Source organism: Gymnodraco acuticeps, unplaced genomic scaffold (genome assembly GCF_902827175.1).
Source record: "Gymnodraco acuticeps unplaced genomic scaffold, fGymAcu1.1, whole genome shotgun sequence".
Classification (NCBI taxonomy): domain Eukaryota; kingdom Metazoa; phylum Chordata; class Actinopteri; order Perciformes; family Bathydraconidae; genus Gymnodraco; species Gymnodraco acuticeps.
Window position 1 is genome coordinate 83,583 of NW_022989800.1, and position 25,441 is coordinate 109,023.

At 40.0% G+C, this 25,441-nt stretch overlaps 1 long non-coding RNA gene across 1 annotated transcript; it reads left to right on the top strand.

Annotated features, from left to right (window-relative positions):
* Positions 1-679: 679 nt before the first annotated feature.
* Positions 680-16,708, top strand: LOC117552623. The gene is made up of 2 exons (XR_004570004.1): positions 680-1,010; positions 16,171-16,708. It is a non-coding gene; the product is annotated as an uncharacterized LOC117552623 (long non-coding RNA).
* Positions 16,709-25,441: the final 8,733 nt, after the last annotated feature.

Sequence of the window (25,441 nt, forward strand, 5' to 3'; positions counted from 1 at the left end):
ATATTCAATATTTAGGTACATTTCAGGTTCATGGTTAATCTACTGGTTCCAAATCTTTTAATTGGAGGTCAGAGTTTTGTTTAGGATTTGGGGTCAAGTGAGGCTCTTGGGAGCGAGAGGTGTGCTCTTTTACATAACCAACACTAAGCCAGAGAATGTCTGCACATAAAAGGAGACGTGTTATTGAAACATTCCCAGCTGATCCGTGCGGAATGAAAAGGACATCAGCACACAGTTTACCTCCCAACACTCAGCAGTGAGGAGGCTGATGCCGTTTTCAAGGTGAGTGAAATCTGTTAAAAAGTCAGCTAAGGAACATCTGTGTATGTGGGGCTGTTAACCTGAGATTCTGCAAGGTGAGATTTTTGCTCCGCAGTCCAACAGCTTCCCGCGTCAAGTTAGGCATAAGTAGATGACAAAGTAGCGCAAGTGTTATGTAACAAAAGCATACTTTTTTCTGTAAAAGTGACACTATGTCATATTAAAAGAGTGAAGCCAAGTGGAGAGTGAACTGAGTATCATTATAACATGTTATAATGATCAACTTTCTATATATTTTTATATTATTTTATTAATTCTGCTTTTATTGTGAAAAGAATGACCGGACATGGATTCTTGTTGTGTTCAGAGTTCAGCTCTCTATGGTTCAGATCAGATTCTTTACACCGGTCACTGAAAAGGGGGCCGGACTCCGTCCAAGCTTTCTTCCTACAAAAACCTCCGGAGTTTACAACGGACAGTGTGTTAACTAGGACAGAGGAACATGGGCTTATTAAAGTTAGAGTAACAATACAAATGTGTGAAGTCTTTATACAGAACTTTAAATTGTTTTTCATCATCAAGTTCGTGGAGTCGCTGAGGACAAGTGACCGGCCGGCATCGGATGAAGACCTGACACACACCTTTTAATTTAATTGTTCAGTGTGTCAAAATATGCGAGGAATGATGGCTGCTTTTTTAAATCCTCCTGAAGTACTGCAGAGCTGAGCCGCTGTCTACAAGTTCTCATGGTGAGTTCACTTACCTCCGGACTGTTTCCGCTTTCTTGCCAAACTCCTATCACAAATTAATGAAGCTGGAGTTACCAGAGCTGTAGGCACACTTGCATACATTGTAGACATTCGCCATGAATGTAACCCCATTAAATCATGTACATTCAAAACTCGGCACTTATATAATATTTAAAAGGCTTGTAATCTGATAAAAAAACAACTTTTAAGAATTGGTTTATCTGTTTCTTGCCAAGGGGGGCGATGAAGCGGTGTCAGAGCCAGAAAGATGTTAGGATGGCAAAAGTAGACTGTTGCTGAGTGAATTAATGAACTCAGTCAATCAAAAATAGTTTGTTGATGTGATATTAATTGCGATGCTTCAGGTGTTCTTCTACAGAGTATAGATAAGATAGATAAGAAGAAACTACAGTGCCCACCCCATTATGGGAACAAAGTGCTATCAGATAGCCTAACATTATTCAGGTCTGTATTTAATGGCACAAATACACTTGAATAAAGGCATATCATCAGCCCAGTGTCTAAACTTCATTTTACTTTATGGAACAATAATTTAACATTCTGTTTTTATATAAATAACGTTACTTTTAGTGGATTTTTTCTAATTATTTCACATATTGATTATGGAGACAAAACATTAATTTGTAAATCTAGCACAATAGCAATTGCACAAAGTCACTCCAATGTAAAGAAATCAGGTAATATACTGATCAATTGTTTCTTTTACATTTGAGAAATCAGTTCATTCGTAGATTAAAAGAATCAGTAGATTTGAACAAGGGGATAGTTAACGGTTTCACTTAATACCGGTGATTCTTTTTTTTTCTTAACTTGGGAGTCCTTGTTCAACCGTGTCTTTATTTGCCACCAGGTCACTGAAGTCAACATCTAGACGTTCATTTAAAGTAGCTAATCAGTAATCAGTGGTGGGTTGCATATCACAGTGACCCTCTCAGTCCAGTTTATTCATCCGTCTCCTTCCTCCCTTGGGATGATGGTCGGTTTGGTTCCCACAACTTCCCAGGCAGAATGAGAGTGTGGAAGACTGAGGGAAACTCTTTGACAGTAGGAAAATAGTAAGTACATCTCTAGCAGTACAAGGCAGAACCCTTCAAAATCACACCCTTGTGTTGTACCTGTTAAGTGGGAAGTAGATGGTTGCAAAAATCCTCCAGGAAATCTCTTAAACTCTGCATTTTTGCTGTTAAATGTTTCTGTTGCGCTTCAAGTTATTTGAATTGTGTGTGTGTGCCGGGTTGTTTGTGTTGATACAGGCCTCTGAGCTCTTTGTGTTTGAGGAGGGGTCTCCGGCCTCGCATGGCTGACCTCGGGGTTGCTATGGAGACAACCTGTTGGACTTCCTTAATTCTCAGCCCATCCCGCAAGACATTACAGGGCAGGGATCTTAAATCAAACTGAAAATGGGAGTGAGGGGGGAGAAGCATTCAGTCTATGGCAGGAAGGCAAAGCAATTATATTTGTTGTGGAATTATATATTCCATAAACAAGTATAAATTAAAAAAGAATGTGACAAAGGGCAGTGAGTTTAGAAGGTAATGCAGTACAGCCAAATTGAACTTGGATACAGTCTGTCTCAAAACTTAAGTTCCCTTTTTTTTTTCCTTTCAAGCTAAGCTAATTCAAATAATGTGTTTAAAGTGCGGGTAACAGTCTGGATATCGTTAGCCTAGCTTAGCTTAAAAACGGGGGGAAACTGCTTCCCTCCAAATAATACAGTCTACTTGCTAATAACACAATATGAAGCTCACTAATTAAACATACCAATTGTTTAATTTGTATATAAACATATATGTTATGTTGTAGTTTTCAGGGTTGTTACCTGCTGAGCTAGCAAGGCTAGCCTTTTCCTTCCAGTTCCTAGCTAAGCTAGCAAAGCTAATCACCTCTCAGCTCATTCTGTACTTCTGTACTCGGATGTACTTACAGACATCCGAGTGGTATATCTTATTTTTTACAAATGCCCATGTTGCATGTGTACAGTGTGTAAAGGAAAATCTAAATCTACATGTTAGTGGGCATTGATTGACAAAGACCCTGGGTTTATTATCAACTTCTCCAACATCATTGCTAAACATAGTTTCCTGCCGGCCCCTGGTACTCTGCACCTGAGGGTGTCGAGGGACATTAACCCGCAGGGTTTTTTGTCCTTTAGCAGTCAACAGTGTTAATAATCAAAGTTCTGGTTTCACGGGCCACCAGCTCAGTTAGTGTTCAGGACCCTGATTGGAATATCCGCTGGTCCGTTTAACTGCTGACATAGACTGATATACAAGGTCAGAGAGGGAGCTGAAGGCAGGAGGAAGGGAAGGGGCAGGATCTGCGCTATCAGATAAAGAATGGAAATGTTTAGGAAAACTTTAGCTACACACACACACACACACACACACACACACACACACACACACACACACACACACACACACACACACACACACACACACACACACACATACACGTTAATGCATAAAGGTCATACCCTCTGTTGAGTGTTGTTAATAAAGATTAAAAGTAATCTAATTAGGAAATCAAGTAGCCAGATAAGCTTGAATTCAAATATTGCGGGATGGTATACCATCAGTTTAAGTCTAGAGATTTAAGGACGCTGGTTGTTGAAGGAAAGTGCTTGAGTTGTTTGAGAATGTTTTTGAACGTGTGAATGTAAAATCCACTCAGATGAGCAGTAACTATAGCGGAGTGGAGGTGTAGCTTGACACTCAATGAACATAGGTACTGAGTCACCAAATAAACTTCAGTTAAAAGTCAGTTTGGGTAAGAGCTGAATAAATAGTTTACATGTGATTGTTAAATGCATCTACCAGATAAGAATGTTCATTATCCCTGTTTATTTTTAATTGTTTTGTTATTTGTGATTTTAAACTTTTCTTGGAACCCAGGAAGTATTTGAAAAAAACTTAGAAATTGTAGTTTCTGTCCCTCTAAAGTCAATTTCTTTGAACATTCTTGACTGTTCAAAGTCTCAAGTTCTACATTTGTGTAGGTAACTCATTCAGACAGAAGACAAAGGTAGATGATAACTTACTTCCTGTCTGGTCTAAAGAATAGTGAGAGCAGTTGAGTGTATATTTATTTGCTAATTGTTTCCACAAAGTTACAAAATAAAAGAGAGCTCTTTTATGAGTTTTGTGGCTTTTTCAGACAAAAAGGTAAGTGTAGTTTTACATGTCAGGTGAACTTATACTGAGGTGGAACAGAAAATGTAACATGTAAGTCGTATTCAGGGAAAAGTCCTAAAGTGCATAGGGAGTTAAGTGGTTTACCTTTTTGTAATACAAACATCAGCAATGAATAATGGCCGACAGAATAAGTTTTACTTTAAACTCTCAGGTGATGAAAAAAAAGGACTCTAATGGCTCACCTTGGCACAGACAGAAACCATCTCAAGTGCCTGTGTCCTTTATGTACTGCAGCTTTAATGGTGTTTAACCTGGCACACTGTGACTCTCATTGTGTCGGTGTACATAAGTGCCTCTTGACTGGATGAAAGAACACACAAACGCCTGCCATACTAAAGGTTTTCTCTGTAGCAGTTTCAAACACCAATAAATCACCATTGAACTCAGTGGCACCATGGCATATTTACTGTACACAGATCAGACCGTGATATACTTTACCTCGCACCATTGCCATTTGTTATGCTAGCGTTTTTCCAAATCGAAATGTTCTTAACGCTGTTGCTTCCCAACTGTAACTCTTACAGTAACTGACCTTAGAGAGTATAACATTTAAGATTTTAATAGAATAGTTTGGGTGATACACTTCTTTAGCGTTCTCTGAAAGAGTTGAGAATTGATCAGCGTCATGTTTGGGCATAAGCCTAGGGTTAGGGTTAGGGTTGTTCAAAGATGTAAACATAACATTCTTACCAGCACCTCTGAGGATCACTGATTCACATCTAATTCTTCAAAATCCAGATTTAAACAGAAATATTTAATCTTAATGATGTGTTTGGAGGAATCATGCTACAGCCGGAGATGCTTGGCGAACTGTAATGTGATAATTCAGCTGTTTACCCTTACTTGTGGTCTTTACGTCTAAAATATCAGTTAAAACGCTGTTACGCTAAATGTCTTGCTAAGCTTTGTTCACAAATAGAGCCCTGGTCGACCTGCTCTCAGCTTTCTAAGAGAACCTTCCTTGTCCAAACACAAATGGCATGTTCGTATTGGCAGTGAGCGAGGTCAAGGGTAGAGATTTTAATAAAATAAGAACTTCTGTCTGGATTGCATGAAAGACAAATCGAAAAGGAAGGTCATGCACTACCAGGTATGAACTTTTACTGAAAAGACAGGCACATTAAATTGTGTGATCAGGTATTGCAATGTACAGATGCACAGTACAGTAGAACACAAATATGAAACTGAAATAAGCATAATATGTCCTTTTTAAGCATTACTTTAGATTCAGACCTGTAGCAGACACAAGTTAGACTGTAGACCTGCTTTTATCTCCCACCTTCCTCGCCTTTTTTCCGTCTTACTATGCTTCTCTTCTCCTTCTCTCTCTCTCACTCTCTCTCTCCGATCGCTCTGTGTTAGCCGGTTGCCAAGTGCTAAGAATCTGGGGAATGCAGGATTGCAATGTTCTGATAAAGTTTGCTTTGTTCCCCAAATGACCTGAGTGAGAGAGAGAAATAGAGAGAGAGAGAGTAGTACCCATAAGTCCTCATACACATACATTCCATATTTTCACATGAGCATCTCGTTACAAACAGTGTGTACACATTGACAGTAACAGTGAATACACCGCCTGGGACACGGTCTGGTAATAAGAGCTTAATAACAACAAGTGGAATTCCTCAAGACTTATCTTTGGATTGTCAAACTATCCATTAGGCGTATTTACATGAGACTGCCTGGAGTTAAAGCATTCGTACAATACAGAAACACGAGTCAAGAGCACTCAAGGCTTCCAAGGATGACTTCAAGGGTCATAATAGAGGTTTTTCATTTTAGCCTTTCAACTCTGAATTTGAGTGTCACAGAAATGAAGTGAATCGAATACAACAGAGATTACACACATTGTTAACAGTCAGACTAAACTTTTGCGAAGGCTTGATCAAACCAAGGCACAAGCAATGGTGTTTGCAGTGTGGTGGAGTGATGATGTATTAGCCTGACCCGAAGGTTAGCAGCGCAAAAGGCTCCTTCATCAACATTTTGTATATTGTAGAAAATAAGATCTCTGGCTAAAAAACAGTTATGAGACTTGCCATGTTTTGTCCAGCAGGATAATCTCCACATATTAACACCAGTTTGCAATTTTTGAGGCGTAAATGCAATTGCCAGAAGTAAAAAGCTAACGCTAAGCTATAAACAGTCACATGACTTAGCGTCACCAACACTAAGCTAAAGGCAGCTAATGTTCGGCGTGCTGATGCTTAGTGTTCTCATTTAGTCACTTATTGTAGAAGCTTTAGACACATAGAAGCTTCGCACATTTATGTATTTTATGTGGTAGACCAAAATGAAAATATATCTTAAGCTTGTGTTAACCACAGACCTTATTTCAGTTAGCTAACAACAAACGGGTTTAAAATACCGTTGACTTTGAGATGAGGGAACGGGAAGTGGCAAAATGCTAAGTAATTTCCGAGTTTTAGGACTCATAAACTATATACTCATACTTAGCTTAGCTTAGCACAAAGACTGGACACAAGAACACAGATAGCTTGACTCTAGTCCAGATTTCAGAGACACCTAAATAGATACAATGGTCTCACAGAACCGTTAGCAGGCTGCTACTGAGCAGTCCGCTCTATAGTCTCACTCACACTGGATAGAAAGTAAGTCAGCTAAAATGAAAACAGTTACATCAATTCCTGTATAGAAGCAAGTGTCAGGAGCTACAAGTTGCTTTGCTATTCACACATTTAATTCAGTTTAATCACACAATGGTTAGAAAGCGCTGCTTGCTTTACAGTAGCCTGACACTTTAGTCCTTTGTTAGCGAGAGAGGGAGGGAACGGGGGAGAAATGGCATTCCTGTCTTTATCTCAGCACAGGACACACATGTGATTACATGCTCTCTTGCTCTTTCACTCTATCACACACATACAGTACACACACTCTTTCTCCTCTCTTTAACACACACAGACATACACACAAAGGAACATTCATGCTTACTAACAAAAGTTTAGAAATGCACTGTTCTGTGACACACACACCACACACCCCCCCCCCCCCACACACACACACACACATATCATGAGCAACTTGTGGGGTCCCTTCCATCTTTTAAGCAGGGGCATGGCAGTCAACATTTTTTGAAAAAGGATACTGCTTCACTGTGTGTGTGTGTGTGTGTGTGTGTGTGTGTGTGTGTGTGTGTGTGTGTGTGTGTGTGTGTGTGTGTGTGTGTGTGTGTGTGTGTGTGTGTGGTGTGTGTGTGTGTGTGTGTGTGTGTGTGTGTGTGTGTGTGTGTGTGTGTGTGTGGTGTGTGTGTGTGTGTGTGGTGTGTGTGTGTGTGTGTGTGTGTTGTGTGTGTGTGTGTGTGTGTGTGTGTGTGTGTGTGTGTGTGTGTGTGTGTGTGTGTGTGTGTGTGTGTGTGTGTGTGTGTGTGTGTGTGTGTGTGTGTGTGTGTGTGTGTGTGTGTGTGTGTGTGTGTGTGTGTGTGTGTGTGTGTGTGTGGTGTGTGTGTGTGTGTGTGTGTGTGTGTGTGTGTGTGTGGGTGTGTGTGTGGGTGTGTGTGTGCCGAGGGAGGAAGAAACAGGAAGTAAGCATTTGGGTTGGGGGAGCAAGGTCAGATAGGAGCCCTCTATATTCATTTGCGTGTGAAGAAGTAATTAGATTTGAGATTTTGTGTGTGTACGTATGCTGAGCTGTGGGAGTGTGTATGATGGCTAAACAGAAAGGCTGGTGTGTGTGTGGAGTTAAGGTTGAGGAATGTCACATGCTGATAGAATGCTTACTGGACAACAAAGCCAGGGAAAGAAAACATGGTGGAAACCATTAACTCTGCTGGTCACTCAGTCTGCACCACTTTGTGTCTGTGTGTGTGTGTCGTGTATATGAAGGAAAGTCAAACTAAATGTGAAAGGACATGCATGTAAAGTACTTTGTGTATGATGATGAATTAGGCATCTCTGTAAGTTTGAGAAAGAGAACAGAAGAGAGTGACACACACAGGAAGTGTCCTCTGGAGGAACCATTTTGGCAGTGGGACAGAAAGCTGGATTTTTCCATGAGCGTTATGTAACTGTTCTCTCATGTGAATACTGTGTGTGGGTATCCATTCCTGCATTGTGGATACTCTGCTGGTGATACATAATATGCTAGTGTGTGTGCGTAGAGCCTGAAGTGTCCCTGCAACATTAGATGATATAGCAGACAGAATACCTTTCTTTTTGAGATGCACCGATGTATATCATCATTGTTAGATGTCGGCTCTATTTACTGTCATTGGCCAATCATCCAACATCACTATGTAACACTCGCGCTTCTAATGGCTAGCGCTCCAACACATTGTACATGATAGGCCGCTAAGGGGAGGGACATCTCTAATCGTTTGACCAATCACAACAGAGCCGGCCAGCAAACCAATCAGAGCAGACTGGGCTCTGGTTTCAGACAGAGGGTGAAAAGAGGTGCTGCAGCACAGGCAGTATGAGAAAAACAAAGCTTTTTGAACATTAAAGCATGGAGACATGTCCCAGGAGAGACACTAAATGAGCACAATATGTGATCTTTGATAATGTTAGACAAATCTAAAGATTGTTTGTCATTTTGAGGGTTAGAACACAGACAGAGACAATCTAACAAAACATTTAAGTATTTCATAGCGCAACTCCTCTCCTCTGTGAGTAGTTGCTGCTTCTGCAGGAGGAGCGCATGCTGCAGGATTTTCTCCCTTTTTTTAAAGCCAATATTTTCAGGAACGGGAAATGAAATCCAACTTTCAGAGATGCTTGTTGACTTCTGATCACTTTCCTGGAAAAAGGTATTTCCCAACTTTAAAACTAAGGCTATAATTCACTGACTGCAGGCTCAGCAGCCACGAGAAGTTGTCTGTCTGAGGCAAAGATCTCACTGATGGTGTTTTGCCTGTTTACATTGAAATCCACCATGAAAACACAAACTCAGAACAGCAAGTTCATAAGCTTCAAACAAGCCAAACCCTGCTAAGTAAATCAGTGGAATTGGCTGGAACATGTGCACTCCTACATTTTTCCTAATACAGATGAAAGGAATTGACAGACTGGGATTTGGTTTATAGGGCATTGTTTTAAACAGAGCAACCCTTTTCATAGATCTAAGAACCTTCCTTTTATTTGTTATGGTGTCTACAGTGAAGAACTAGAAACAATGGTAGTTCTTAGAAATCTGTTTTGTGGTCAGTTCAGAAGTAGTTTCTGACTTATATCAAAAGGAACCTCGACCGGTCTAACACACAAGCTAATGCAGCCAGACTTTATTTAGCATATATTCTACAAGGTCAAATAGTGACTCATCAACCAAAAGCCAGCTTTAGCAACTTTTATTTTTGGCGGTGCGAATGCAAACAGTAAAAAAAGTCTGATGATCGCGGGGAGCTCCTACTGGCAGTTCCTCTCAGGGAGACCCTCGAACAGTGCAGGGAAATCCAAAATCTAATCTCACTCATTCCTAAAGTTGCGTGGAATTTGATTGTGTGTGTGTTCATAGGGGCTGAATCCTCTCCGGGCCAGTTGGCAGTCAGGGCTACTGTAAACATCCTTGACTGGAAGCTGGTGTTTGGTTCTTGGGCTTTCAGTCGGATGTTTGCAGCAGCCAACTGCTAGTACCATCCCCACGCTCCACCTGCTGCGAACACCTCGTAACGGGTCTGACCCGCACTGTGGGCAATAACACCACTGTGAGTATGGTGACTGCTGATTCACTGGATCCTTACGGGGGATATCAACACATGGTAAGATGTAAAGGGTATATGGGTTAAAGGAAATTATAAACACAAGGTTATCATATTTTTGCCTATATTTAAAATGAGAAAATATAGGATTAAAATGTAGTTTGAAAAATACTTTCGTTCAAAAATCTCTCTTTTTGTTGTTGACTTACTGTACTTACTTAATTTAACAATGACTACAACAGCGCTTCGAGAAAGAAAATGGTACATTTGAGCAGGGCCGCCCCTCCCTACAGGCCAATCACGCAGGCTGCATGGGGCCCCGCCTTGCGCAGGGGGCCCCGCCCAGAGGGCCTCAGCTGCTGTGCGCAGTTCTCCGCTCAGTTCTCCGCACACCCCCCGCGAGAGTGAGAGGTGACAAGGGGAGCACGACTGTAACCCGACACCGTTGCAATGAATCGACATCTGACCAATCACGGCTTTGATACGGCCACTAGTGCAGGTGAAGAGATGTCGGTGAAAAGACAGTTTTAGTCCGGCGCAAGCAAGAGGGAAAAAAACAAAACATGAAGAAACTAGAGCATCACTGGAAGGTGGGTTATTGTATGAGTCAAATGTACAACTTGCGAATGTTGTATTAAGTCAAATTGCCAATTGCCATCTTAAAACATCAGCTGCAATTCACGACATGAAGAAGGCAGTCTCTGCAGAGCATATAGGCTAATGGAGATGCAGTTATTTCCAGCATTCTTTATTTACCATTCATTCAAGTATGTGATGCCTTTGATCTGCTAATGTACAGGAGGAAGAGTGATAAACTGTCTACTTGGCTTACATAACAGTTAAAGTTTACAGCCTAAAACACATGGAGCATTTTTTCCCCTTTTATTCATTTTTATGTGAATTTGCACATTTCATGGTGATGCTCAGCCTCTCCCCTTAACTCCTAACAGTCATCATCATGTCAACCACAACACAGAGAAATACTGATAGCAATGTGTGTGTAGTTGTTGATACATTGCTGACAGAGGGAACTAGAATACAGATTTAAGAAATATCAGTTTTTGAGCATGTCATAAGCATGTTTTGTCTTGACTATATTACAACTATATTATAATAAAAATAATATAGTATTTCAATTATTGAATTGATTATGATTATTATTATTAGTACACTGAACAAAAATATAAACGCAACACTTTTGTTTTTGCTCCCATTTTTCATGAGATGAACTCAAAGATCTAAAACATTTTCTATATACACAAAATAACCATTTCTCTCAAATATTGTTCACAAATCTGAAAAAATCTGTGATAGTGAGCACTTCTCCTTTGCCGAGATAATCCATCCCACCTCACAGGTGTGGCATATCAAGATGCTGATTAGACAGCATGATTATTGCACAGGTGTGCCTTAGGCTGGCCACAATAAAAGGCCACTCTGAAACGTGCAGTTTTGCTTTATTGGGGGGGTCTGGGGGGGGTCCGAAAACCAGTCAGTATCTGGTGTGAGGGGTAGGATTAGGGTTAGGGGTAGGGTTAGGGTTAGGGTTAGGGTAATGTTGTGAATTGAGTGGCCTGTGTTCGTCATCCATAACATACGCCTGCCCATACCATAACCCCACCACCACCATGGGCCAATCAATTCACAACATTACCCTAACCCTACCCCTCACACCAGATACTGACTGGATTTCGGACCCCCCCAGACCCCCCCAACAAAGCAAAACTGCACGTTTCAGAGTGGCCTTTTATTGTGGCCAGCCTAAGGCACACCTGTGCAATAATCATGCTGTCTAATCAGAATCTTGATATGCCACACCTGTGAGGTGGGATGGATTGTCTCGGCAAAGAAGAAGTGCTCACTATCACAGATTTTTTCAGATTTTTGAACAATATTTGAGAGAAATGGTTATTTTGTGTATATAGAAAATGTTTTAGATCTTTGAGTTCATCTCATGAAAAATGGGAGCAAAAACAAAAGTGTTGCGTTTATATTTTTGTTCAGTGTAGAAGTAGTTTATTTGCATTCATTATATTTTAATCTTTTTGAGGCTAGTATTTGGCAGGAAATGCAGACGTATCACCTGTAAACGCATACTGAACGACATACATGCACATTTACCATTTACCTCACTGTATAAAAAACTAACTGTGTTGATAATAATAATAAACAGGAATTATATTTACAAAGTAGCCTACTTTGTTTCCAAAACATTTTTTTTTCACTCCTGAATTCTGAGATTAACATTAAAAAAATAACTCAATATTTATATGAGCATAAGAAGATGTTCAATTTCATCGTAGGGTCAATTCAATAGCTGACGCTGGCTCCTAACACCAGTAACTTTACATAGCTTTTCATGTTTAGTGCTATGATTTACAGTAACGCAAAGTATCATTGAAATATTTTCCCAATTCAGAGTGACATTCAGTTACCCAATAGGCTCTTTAACACCGCAGTACTTTTCCCACAAAGGTTCATCAGAACTAAGTACAGATCACGTTCACACCGGAATAAGTCCCTGGGGGAGGATTAGGCAAATGAAGCCGCTGACGTCACTTCGTCTTCTTCTGCTTTGGGTTTACTGACAGCCCGCAAACCACTTCAACGCGTATACTGCCACCCGAAGTCCCCGGAGTTGGGGACTGGCTTCAGTAGAAGCTGCTGGGACTCCCAGCAGCTTCGACTGAAGCCTTCCGAGTAAATCGCCAGAACGCAGACACCTCCTCATCTCTACCTCCTCATCTCCACCTCCTCATCTCCACCTCCTCATCTCTACCTCCTCATCTCCACCTCCTCATCTCTACCTCCTCATCTCCAACCACTTTTGTGTTGCCATAAATTAGTCTCTCTGCGTTTGTGCGCTAGGCTAATGCTAATGCTAATAATGCTAATGCAAGGATAATAAAATGGCGGCTTCACAAAACTTTTTGGGAGTTTTACGGGGCGTGGTTTGCAATCCGCCCAGCCAATCAGAAATAGGAACCTTTTTCTCCCACGAAAGTCCCTGCTCTCTAGCAGGGACGGAAAAGGGGGTGAAAAGGTTCTCATGAACTCATTTTAGTTCTGGAATTATTTGGTGTGAACGCAACATTTAGGAACTAAAGTGGGAAAAGTACTGCGGTGTGAACGCGCCTATTGAGTCCTAACATAGTACTACCTCGATGATGATGCACAGCAAGAGTCACATTGTACCAACAGAACGACTGCAAAGAGGATCAGGAATGTGATTCAGAGATAGTTGTCTCCATTCCGTCCCTTCGGTTCCCAGAGGAGGGGAGCGGCTCCATCCTCTCAGGGGACGAGGAGAGAGGAATGGAAGGATAACCAGAAACAGCAGCAGAATGGGAACGAGGACAATATATGAGGGAGATGCAGCGAGTTTGAAGAAGAGATGGGAGTTCAGACAACAATGGTCATTCCTGAATGGGTTTGGTCTTCATCAGTTAGAGCTGAAGGGATGTGGGTGTAACATACACTACAGGACCACAGACAGGGAAGGAAGGAAGGAAGGAAGCATTCTAATATTACAAACTCCCCCGCCCCCACATCCATCATACCATGAATGAAAACATGCTGTGCCTCTTGCAGTTTCTGTCCAAACAGCCTCAGCATTTCCTTCCGTGGTGCTGGGAAACTCAGGAAGTAGAGTTCAGCTTTCAAAAGCTCCACTACATTGAAAGAGGCAGATCATGCAGCAGTATATTGTTGCTGCTACAGTATTTGGAAGTAAAACAAGTGATAATCCAGTATTTCCTGTTAAATCTGTCTCAGTAGAAGAAGAACAAAGGAAGTATAGTGCCAATAGACACAACAGACTGCTTTCTAATTAAGATCTAGATAGTTGGAAAACTTTGTCCGACTGTTTTAAATGTCATTTTCCTTCAATGTTAAAATTGTTTACAGTTCTCATCCGGAGCATCTACCTCCTGATTGGCTCAGTAGCCTTTTCGGGTAAACTGGTTGATGGATGGAACGCAGGAAGGTTCAAGATTGTTAGGCGGGGGCCAACAGGAAGTCAGGTGACATGGTGTAAAGAGGGCAGCACAGGGAGGGGTTTGGGGTATAATGATGGGTCATATAGAGTGGTGCAGGAATGGGTCTTAAAACCAGGAAATTAGTCAGCATATCTGGTTCCCTTGAATTGGAGTCAATGGTTTTTTGAGGGGTTAGGGTTTTCAGGTCGACAAAAATACATGATCTCTGCAACTCTACAGCATCAGGGGTCTAAGGACAGAGGGTGTCGTTTTTTTCTCATACTGATATTCTGAACAATCTGTGCTGTTGTATTTGCTGTAAAGTGTCTCTACTGTAGGCTAATTTTAGTACAGCACTTTGGCTCGACCAAAAATCGTTTATAAATGTGCTATATAAATAAAACTTGATTTGATTTGATCTTCTCCCAGGAGACTGCTGTTTTGCATGAAACTAAAACATGTTTTTTTAACTTGAATAGGTTTACCCTTGCAACTTGAGTTCTATGACAAACTTACTTATTTAAGCCTCTTTTCCTAAAGGTATCAACTAACTTCATATGCACTATTCAAAATTGCTCTTTTGACCTCTGAGTTATAGGCAGTGTAAACATCCTACACTCTCGGTGTCTCCTCCTGGTGGCCGGGAGGGGGTATGTTTATTCTGCCTGGCTCAGGAACTCAACTAGCCGCTGTTGAACAATGTCAAAGAGTGGCAGAACATAAAAACGACGCCGTAAACGACATGGTGAAAGAGACCAAAATGCCTTCAGATTTAAGGATTCAGTGAGGGTCTCATTAGACCATGCTCTATTCAGTGGGAAAAGGTATAGAGAAAAGTACCATGAGAGTTGAGTCGAGGCAAACCCAACGATCCTCTGGAAATGAGGCAATAAACGTTGGTATTTCAAGAATTTGCTTCAAGTTAGACTTTCGATACACAAACTGAACAACGTACCATGGAAGTGAGTTTTTTCTCCTTTCAAATGTCTGCAATGCCATTTTGGAACGTTAGTATAGCTAATGTAAGTTATGGAGCTTTAAAAAAGGGCATCAACAGTGTCCAATCCAACTTGATGCAAGTGTCCAGCAGTCTGTATAAATAAAGATTGATTTGAGTATCAACTGAAGGATTTGCAGTTGCTCTGACATCCTTCGTTGGACTGCTGGAGAATGCTTGTCATTCAGGACAGGAAATGGGGAGCGGCAGATCTGTGATTGGCCCATTTCCATGACCCAGCGACCTCGGTCACGGCTGTCCCACCGGAGCAGGGAGACACAAACGCACACTTCAGAGTATGTGACTTAATAGTCCAAGAACATTACAAATGAGGACTTTACAGTGTTTAATATTTCTAAGAACCTCTTAATGACCACGCAAATGTGAATCCAAACATGTCCATGTACGTAACTTCATCAAAAACAGAAACTAACATAATTTATTTCAAGGAATTGAAGTCCTATAACTACAGTAATATGTGTGTGTGTGTGTGTGTGTAGGCTTTCTCTGGCATGTTAAGTGGCGTTAGGAGGAAAGACGTACAGAGGAAGCAGAAGCAGTGGGTGTTGTCCGTGTGCGCTTGCAAGTCTGCTATTCTAGAACTAAAAATATACAATCTGTAATACATAGGAAGGGAGGATGTGGCTGTTTGAAGGGGAATGTTTGTCCAGTGCTCCAGCTTGAAATTGAAAGGATGTGATTTCTGTTTATGAACACTAGAGGTCATACCCACCATATAAAGATATACGTTTTAGAAGAGGTGGGGGCCTTTTACACCAGGGGCCCATTGTGTCTGATTTACTTTCAGCAGTATTTTATTGAAATGATTTATTAAAAGTTTGTTTTTTTCGCATTCATGAATCAAGCTTGATGGCCTTTTACAATTTAAAATGTTTTATTGCCTGGAATATTTGAGTGTTGACACATTCTTTCCAAATCAACCCGTTTTAGGGTCTTGTGCCCCCATAAATAATTGTTTACATCCACTCAAATAACTTTTATATTACAATGTAGGTCACTGATACTGAGCCAACTCCTTCAGCTAAGACAACCCATGAGAGGGGTTGACAGTTCTAGAAAATGTATACAAATAAACCTTAAGATAAGACTTTGAATATTTTACTGTTTTAACAAAAAACACTGTCGGTACTGAAAAGTAATATGATTTGCAGATAAGAAGTATATTTTTATATTATTATGTATTTTAATTGTTTGTTTCTGTACTCTATGATTTATTGTTTAAGGTTTAGCAAATGGCCAGGTTTGATTTACTCTACTACTTATACTCTACTGATTTACTTTACTATTTTTTTCTTTGCAGTAAAAGGCGCAGTTCCTCCACCTGCCACGAGGTGGAGCCAGAGCATCACTGTCACACCGTTTACACTTACAGTATTACACATCTGCACCGCAATGCAATACCAACCATTATGATGAATGTAACCATGTAAGTACACATTTGGAATATGACACATTTAACAATGACTTTACTGTATATATGGTAAACATTTTCACATATAGATGTCAAATAAAAACCCATATGTGTTATAATGTAAGTTAAAATAATATATATATTTTTTAACTTAAACTTAAATATTTTACCAAAACGAAACATTCAAAATTGTATGATGAAATCTTTAAATTATATAAATATTTTTTTTCTCCCTATAATAATATATATGTATGACGTTTATTTCCCCCTATTTTATTTTCAAATGTAGTTAAATAAATTATGTGAGTTTTTGAGCGTGTCTGAATTGTTTATATATATATTATTATTTGTTTCAGTACAGATTAAAACCTGTAAGATGTTATTATGATTGGCTGATGATTCAATAAAATGAATTATGATGACTAAACATAGTGTGACTACCTTGGTTTTTGCATACAGTTCTGGAGTCTAGACAGCAGGTGTCTGGTATCAGGTATCTGGCTGCTGTCATTGGTCAGAGTCAGACACAGGGCCGCTGGTAGCTGAGGGAAACAGAGAGATGTTCCTGTTTAGGGTACAGCAGAAAGCAGAAGTTGATGGCCTGCCTCAGCTCCAGTTTCTACCACAAGACAGAACGCCCCGAAACCAAACCTGAGAAGAGTTTCAGCCGTCATCGAGACTGAAGCAGCGCCACAGTCAGGAGGTTCACACATAACAGCATGTCAGTGTGAGAGATTACGCAATAAACTATGGGGAGTACAGCCTCAGTGCTGCTGATGTCCAGGGTCTCCACTCAAACCTGACGGAGACAGAAGGAAAAACAACAAATACATGTAAACCCTACATGCACATAATGGTCAAAGTGTCAGCAGTCATTCCCTCTAATGTCAAGTGGGTACTAACAAGGCATCCTTTATAGAGGGTTTATAGGTTGCATAAATAGCCTTATTAACATTAATAAATAATTTATAAGAAAGTTTTGCAATTTGTTGATCATTATATTCTATCTTTTCATTAAATAGTTTACTTTTTTTTGTAGTAGTAGTAGTTTTTAATGTTAAAAGATCGTTTATAGATGTTTCTTGATCGAAGCGGTGGTAAAATGTCCCAATCCAAAGTGTGTTCTTATTATTAGTTATTTCTGATCTATAATACATTAGGAAATGACATTACGTGAACAGCTGTTGTTTTCTTCATGTGGAAGGGTTGGGGGAAATTATTATATTATATTTGATGGCTAAAGGAAATAGAATATCGACAATGCCATCTGAGGAAATAATATATCGTCCATCAAAAACCTTGAGTAAACCATTGATCACACAGATACAGTGTAAATAAATTTATTTTTATTTATTTTTTAAAACAAGTACTACTAGACAAAACTGTTTATTAATGAACGCAATATACCATAAGAAACATAGGTTTAAACAACGTCTTTATTACACATTTAGTGTATACTTAAAAGTCTGATAATATGAAAAGCTTATGTGTACAAAATAAGATGGAAATGGGGGTGCAGGCTACGCTATGTGGGCCTACAGCGCAGCAGAGCTCCCTGCTGTTTAACAGACCCTCAGACTGATGGAACTAAGTGAGTGTTGTTGATTAGCAGCCTCCAGCGGGGTCTCAGACTCCCATCCTCTCCTCTCAAGGATGGGGAGAGGATCATATTGTGTGATATCTCTTTAAAGGCTCGGCGGCGTGCTGCTGAACATGCTGGGAGGAAATGGAGGACGAGAGGACAGGAAGCACATGGAGACACCATCTGTTGTTGGGCAACAATGCAGCAGCAAAAACAGAGTGCAGCACAGACAGTATGAACCGTGTGATGGAGGTATACAATGTTCTAAAGGAGGCGGCTAAACAGCTGTACATATATAAGGATAGGCAGACAAATAACAATGAAATAGTTAAACTTCATAATAAACACGTAATAAATTAAAGATTCAATAAAAATATGGAATACATTTTTTATATAAAGATAAGAAGTCTAATTAAGAATTTGCAAAAAAAAGGTACATTTAAATAAAGATATTTAAATAATAATAAGTAGTAAAATGTCAAATTAAATATAAATAAAAAATGAAATGTACTGTTGTACATTTCATTTTTAATTTATATTTAATTTGACATTTTACTACTTATTATTATTTAAATATCTTTATTTAAATGTACCTTTTTTTTGCAAATTCTTAATTAGACTTCTTATCTTTATATAAAAAATGTATTCCATATTTTTATTGAATCTTTAATTTATTTTACTTTAAATAAAGCAACTATGCCCCTTTATATGGAAACATCTCGTAAAGGTCCCATGTCATGCTTTTCTGGTCATTACCCGTCCCCTTGTGTGTTATGTAGCTTTTTCTGCTTGTTAACGGTCTACAGAGTGACAAACCCTCAAAGCCAGTGTGAGGTGGATTTCCCGCTGTGTTTCCCTGGATGCTCCGCACACACACTCACTCAGCCTAAGCTCCGCACACACACCCACTCACACAGCCTGAGCTACGCGGAGCTGGCATGGCACGCAGACCCCACGCAGCAACCAGGACACGACACAAGTAATCCACCTCACACTGTCCGTTCCTCGAGCCCCACAGGGCGGAGCAGCGAGCCCCGCAACGTCCCGCCAACACGGCACCCAGACCCCACGCAGCATCCTCATCTGTTTGTCCTTACTGGTGTCATTTTCTGGTTGCTAACAAACGCCATTGTAACACATAAACGCTGATGTCCAGCTGTAACGGTGGTAGACTCATCAGAACAGAGTGGGCGAGCTGACCAATCAGAGCACACTGCTCACAGGGAGGGGGGGGGGAGGAGCTCCAACAAGCCGTTTAGGACAGAGAGTGAATACACATACTATACACAGAGATGCTGTATGAGAAACCAATGTCATTTTGGAACATTGAACAATATAAATATATTCTAGTAGACCTCAACAATGGAATTATGATCAGTAGAAATGGCCATGACATGGGACCTTTATGCTTGTGTTAACCACAGACCTGATTTTATGCATCAAACCAGAAAAGCCTTTTAGAAAACAATCGGATTTGAGACGAGGTAACCTGAAGTGGCAGAATGCCGACTTATTTCCAGGTTTTAGGACTCATCCCTGCACATAAACTGGGCAGCGCCATCAGGATAATGTTGAATTTCCATGTATTAACTGCAAGGCTAAGACACTTCCTTCAGCAATACCTGCTGAACATCAGCATTTGATGCCATGGTGGACATGTTAGCATGCTAAAGTTAGCATCTTGCTCCAGGCTAAGCTGACCCTGAAGCTCCAGAGCACCTGCAGACCTTTTAGGGGTGTTTAAAGATGTATGACACACACACACACACAAACACACACACACACACACACACACACACACACACACACACACACACACACTCACACAGCCATTTGTTGCTACCTGCTTCCATAATTTAGTGTCAGTATGTTGAGTGTGGGGGAAACTTCTGTATGCAATGGAGAGTCAGGACTCAGAGAGACACGAGGAGAGCTGGAGCTTTGATGGCAAACACTGACGGTTTATTTGGAGCTTCGGCCGGAGAATTGACAAGACAGGTGGTGCGTCACGAGTTGACACAGCGGTTGCCAAACCAATTCTGAAGAACCCTTCTGTAGCTCGAGGTTTTAACTTCAGAGTGTAATAATCAACATTCTTTATCAGTGAGACTAAACAAATATGGACCCTGAATCTAACTAGAGCTCTCGTCCATAGAAAAGAATGTGCGCCAGGGAACCTACGTCCCTGAACAGTAAACTACCTCATGGCGACTTGTGCTCTGTCATACTCTGGCAACAACAATGCGCCCAAGCTGCTCCTCCTTAAAAGAGACAGCAGCAATACCCGAGGCCGTAGACCTATGCCATGGGAAAGGAGACAGTGAGAGGAGAAAATGATGAACTGTGTCGAAGGTTGAACACCTAAGCAAATGATTCCCTAACATTGAGTATGAAGAACATAATGTTGGAAAGGCGGGCTCCAATGCATTCTGAAGATGGGAATATGCATACATCACTTGAGCTGCCATGTTTTTAAAATTGTAACATGTCAACCATTAGGATTCAATTTACATTTTTTAGCTCAAGAATAAGCATTTACTTACATTCCACCACCGTTGATGAGCAGCGTGGTTTTCTCTTACAGTCAGCTGCCAACATCAAGTATCCCTACATCACCCCATAACCCCGCCCCAACACACGCTCACTCACTTCTTCTGCTCGAGCAAACACTGAAGGCCTCCTCATTCTGTCAGTCTGAATCAGTTGAGTGTGCACTTTGGATTGACATGATGCACAGTATCATGCATGCATTATGTGATGCGGTGAAGACCATAGTGAAATGTCATGTTCCTCTAAATCCCTACCAAATTTGTGAACACCAATATTGTTTGGAAGACATGAATCTTTATCTGTGTCAGCATTTAAAAGTTGCAAAGAAACACATACTAGATAATAAACTTTCAAAACAACACTCTTTCACTTATCAATATCTGATAAAAAGGCTTTGTGACACCATCAGCCATGTTATACTGTACCTTAAAGGGGACCTATCATGCAAAATGCACTTTTTGATGTCTTTTATACATAAATATGTGTCCCCGGTGTGTCAGGAACTCACAAAGTGTCTGAAAACAGAACCCTCTCTCTTTTCCTCCGTACCCAAATCTCTAAAAACGGGGCTACAACGGAGCTGATCCAGATTTGCGTCCGATATGACGTAATATCGGAAATGTGGACCCACGGCCCAATCAGAAACGTTGCTATCAGAAACAATGCACGACTGTTTTGGACGTAATATGGTCTTTGCAAGCATCGCTAACACTCAGAGCTAACCTTTTCAACTGGAGAGAGTGTGTGTAAAAAAGCAGGAAATTAAAAAAGGACCTCACCTTGTAGTAAACCCTCAAGAGAAAAAGCATTTGAGCTCCATACTGTTTCAGAAATAATCCTTGATGTGGTTTGATCACGGCAGAATGTAACTGTATATGCCGGGTCATTCTGAGAAGGCATTAGTTCTCCCTTTTTTTCCCAAGCTAAGGACCCAAAATCTGCGTTTCTCTAACAGGGCTCAAATAGAGGGATATGAGGGATGTCTAAAATGCATGATCTATTTGGTATTTTGAGCAAAACACATCATAGACATGTTTTTATATATTTGTATTGAGAACCATAATATATGCCTAAGAATAGCATGATAGGAGACCTTTAAAGACTTGTCACTGAAGGACCACACAGAGTGAGGTGCAGTGGAATCACCTCTGACTCAAGAGTCACTGCAGATATATACTGTATACTGTATATCAATATATGTTATGTTGAGTTATATTGAGTAACACAAAAGTCTCTGTCTGTACTGTATGAAGGTACCTCTCTCAAAGCACTTCAGCAACTCCACAATTTAGCTGTTAGAAAGAAATGCTTAAGATGTAATAAAGTTTAAGTAAAGTACAGTTGTATAACAATTATTTAGTTTCTGAGGAATAAGAAGACACTATGTAATGTATCTGTGTGTATACAAGACTGTACAAAACTAATGGATTCCGGCTTTGGTAGCAAGTAAAGCATGTCAATCACAGAAGCTCCAGTCTCCAGTCTCTGCCTTAAGTTATCCCGAGTTATTCAGCCTCATAACATACAACATGACCAGGAACATTAACAAAGTGAATCTTCCTACCATATACACTGAAACCAATTAGCATGTTGTCTTATTTATTCAATGTTATGTAAATTACTATGGTGTTTTTTTTAACCAATCTATGAATCCAATATGAAATATCCATATTGGTGGACAATATAGATTGTTATAATTAATATTTTACAACAGCTTTTTATTAACTTTTTTTAGCAACAACCTCGTAATTATTTTTATTTCAGAGAGCTCTCGATTGCATGCTCCCCTCCCTGCATTATTTGACTATTTTCAATATTTTTACAATACATACACACAGAAAAATGCCATATACTTTTCTCTTAAAGGGCCCATGTCATGGCCATTTCTACTGATCATAATTCCATTGTTGAGGTATGCTAAAATAGATTTATACTGCAATTTTCCAAACTCACATTGGTTTCTCATACAACATCTCTGTAAAGTATGTGTATTCACCGGTATTCACTCTCTGTCCTAAACGGCTTGTTCGAACTCCTGCCCCCCCCTCCCTGTTAGCCCAGTGTGCTCTGATTGGCCGGGACGTTGCGGGGCTCGATGCGGGGGTCATTGCTGCGAGGAGCGGCTTCCGGGTCGGCGATACAGCGAGAACAAGCGAAACTCATCCTGAGCACACACAAACACTCACAGCCGAAGTAAAAACAATAAGTGTAGCTTGATATTGAGTAAGAAAAAGGTTTATAACGCTGTGAGAATGGGTCTGCGGAGAGCATTTCTCCGCGATCCCAACTTACGAGTCCGAAAAACGTTTACCCATTTAAACAGTCGTGGTAGATACCTTTTTTGTTTTAAACATCTTAAATACACAAACAACAATGAATACTTACAGGTTGTGTACCCGAATCTCCCGCTGGTCCAAACAAAGTAGGAACAGCATCTTCTTCAGTGCCCTACGCTGTACATATCCGGCATGAATCGCTGAAAGGTTTGGGAAGCTTTGTTTTTTGTGAAATGCTGGCAGAGGGTGTGGCCTCTGGGTAATCCCCACGTCAGAGTACCCAGGAAGTAAACAATGGAAAATGAGAAATCTCCAACGAGGCGTGTTGGGGCAGCATAGACTGTGTTAGAGTTTTACTCGCTACAGGGTGTACTTTGAGGGTTTGTGACTCTGCAGACCGTTTACATGCAGAAAAACCTTCATAACACACAAGGGGATGGGTAATAACCGGAAAAGCATGACATGGGACCTTTTAGTTTATGCTAGGATGATGTGTTATTTATGAGGTTCTTTGGCCCTAACCACGGAGATTTACCTCAACCTTTGGGATTATTCCTGCTTTCAGAACAACTCTGCATCGGATAGATATCTGCTTATCCATTTTAAAATAAAATGTACAGTGATATACACAGTGCTCACGTTCTTTAAACAATTACAGATGACACAATTCTTATTTCACGTTCCCCATGTTTATTTGAGTAGGTGTGGCAATTTCACATTGTTCGGGCAAATGTCCAGTTATGTCCAGCAAGCAGAGAATATTCATGTATAGAACAATCACAATTTCATCAGTAGGCCAGTTAAACCATTTCAAGTATCATATATTATTAACCTCTGCTCTATACCAATGCCTAGATGGATTCCTGCTGTTACTGTACATCAATATTCATGCTGTATATGACTATAATGCAAACAATAATGTCAATATCAAAATGCTGTACAAAAAACAGGATGTACAGGAAATCAGTTGGGAAAGACACTGCATAAACCATAAAAAATACAAAATAGGCACTTAAGAATATCACACACACACACACACACACACACACACACACACACACACACACACGTACACACACAAAAAATCCAGACACTTGAGCCCATGTTTTCCCACAATTCACCTGAAGTTATTTTTACAATTATATCGGAGTAATGTTAGACCTTATGAGCTGATCATGATGATGATGGTGATGGCAGGAAGAACGAGGAACGTTTGAACCACGATAAAATGCATCGCTGCTGTCTGACACCTCGTATGGCTTTTTCTTATCCAAGTTATCAGGAAGTCTGTTTTAAATTAGACCTGCTATCCTCTCACATGATGGAGGTGGTGTTATGTATCTTAGCAACATCTTGGGGGGGTGTCAATTCTGCCGCAGTGGAGTGTTAATTTATTACGAGTTTCAACAGTCGAGACACTACATATTGTTTTCCATGCAATTTTGAAATGTTTGCCGATTATGCTTGTATATAATCTCTTATTTCAAGGAAAATGAAAAATAAAAATACACATTTAGATAGTCATTTTACTAGTTTTTTCAATTTTTTGTAGATTTTTCTTAAATTCTCAAAAATGTAGCCTCAAAATGATTCATTTGTAGATTTAAACATATCATCAAAGGAACATTTTAATACAACAAATAATTGTGCTAATGTAAATAATTAACTGGGTCATTTTTATGAAAGGCAATATAATAGTTCTAATCTAAACCCTATTAACCTGTAGTGTCTATCCTTTCCTGCACTTTCATATACTTCCTTAAAAGAAATACTACTTTGGTGGGACGTTTTGTAAAACATATGACTCAAAGTCATATTCACATGGATAAAGTAAACCGCATAACCATGTCGTATTTTTAATATATTAAAAAACGAAGAATTACTGCCATTGAGTCAATGTGAGCGCGGAGAGTCAATATGAGAACAATCAGCCATGTTCATAACGTGGCAAGTTCCTGACCGTTATTGATCGCACATAAATCAACCGTATAGAGAAACCCTTTCAATAGGAAGACACAGATTGTCAAAAAAGTGCAACACACCACAAAATACCTGTAAGATCACATGACCTGTAAAAACACAGCACCTGCTGCAAAAATAAAGAGCTTTGTAAAGTTCTGCTGCTTTTCCCTACTGATTTGCTTTTTGGAAACCCTTCTGCTAGGTTAGGGTTAGGGTTAGTCACTAACAAGTCTGTTGATCAATAGTTATGTATAGCTTTCAGTGGGGGGCTACCTGTCAGTGATGACAGTATAATAAAGTTTCAGAGTAGATACATATTAAATTGTGCCTGATATTATCAACAACAAAGGTTTTCAAGTCGAACAATTATGTTTTTTAAAGTATTGCTATCACTCTTCCTTCCCTCATGTCCTTTCACACGATCGGGGCAAAAAATTAAACAAATTCAACCTGATCTCCTTTCTCACATTATAGTTGTCCTCAGTCCAGCTTGTTGCTGTGGAGCTCTAGCTACAGTGTGTCAGGAGGAGACTGACCCAAAACCATCGAAAGACCAAACCATGAAAACCACAAATATTCAATAAGGCAACATTCTGTCTAATGTAATGTAATCACAGCCCTGGTTAGAAAAAGCCTCAGGACAATCATTTGGGTGTCTACTGGGCAGCACAATTAACAACAAATGGAATAACATACATAATAAAGTCAAAATATGCTAAAATATCTGAATGAAGTTTAAGCAGCTACTGAGAAGGTATACTACAAAATCCTTGTTAGATCCAGATCTTCT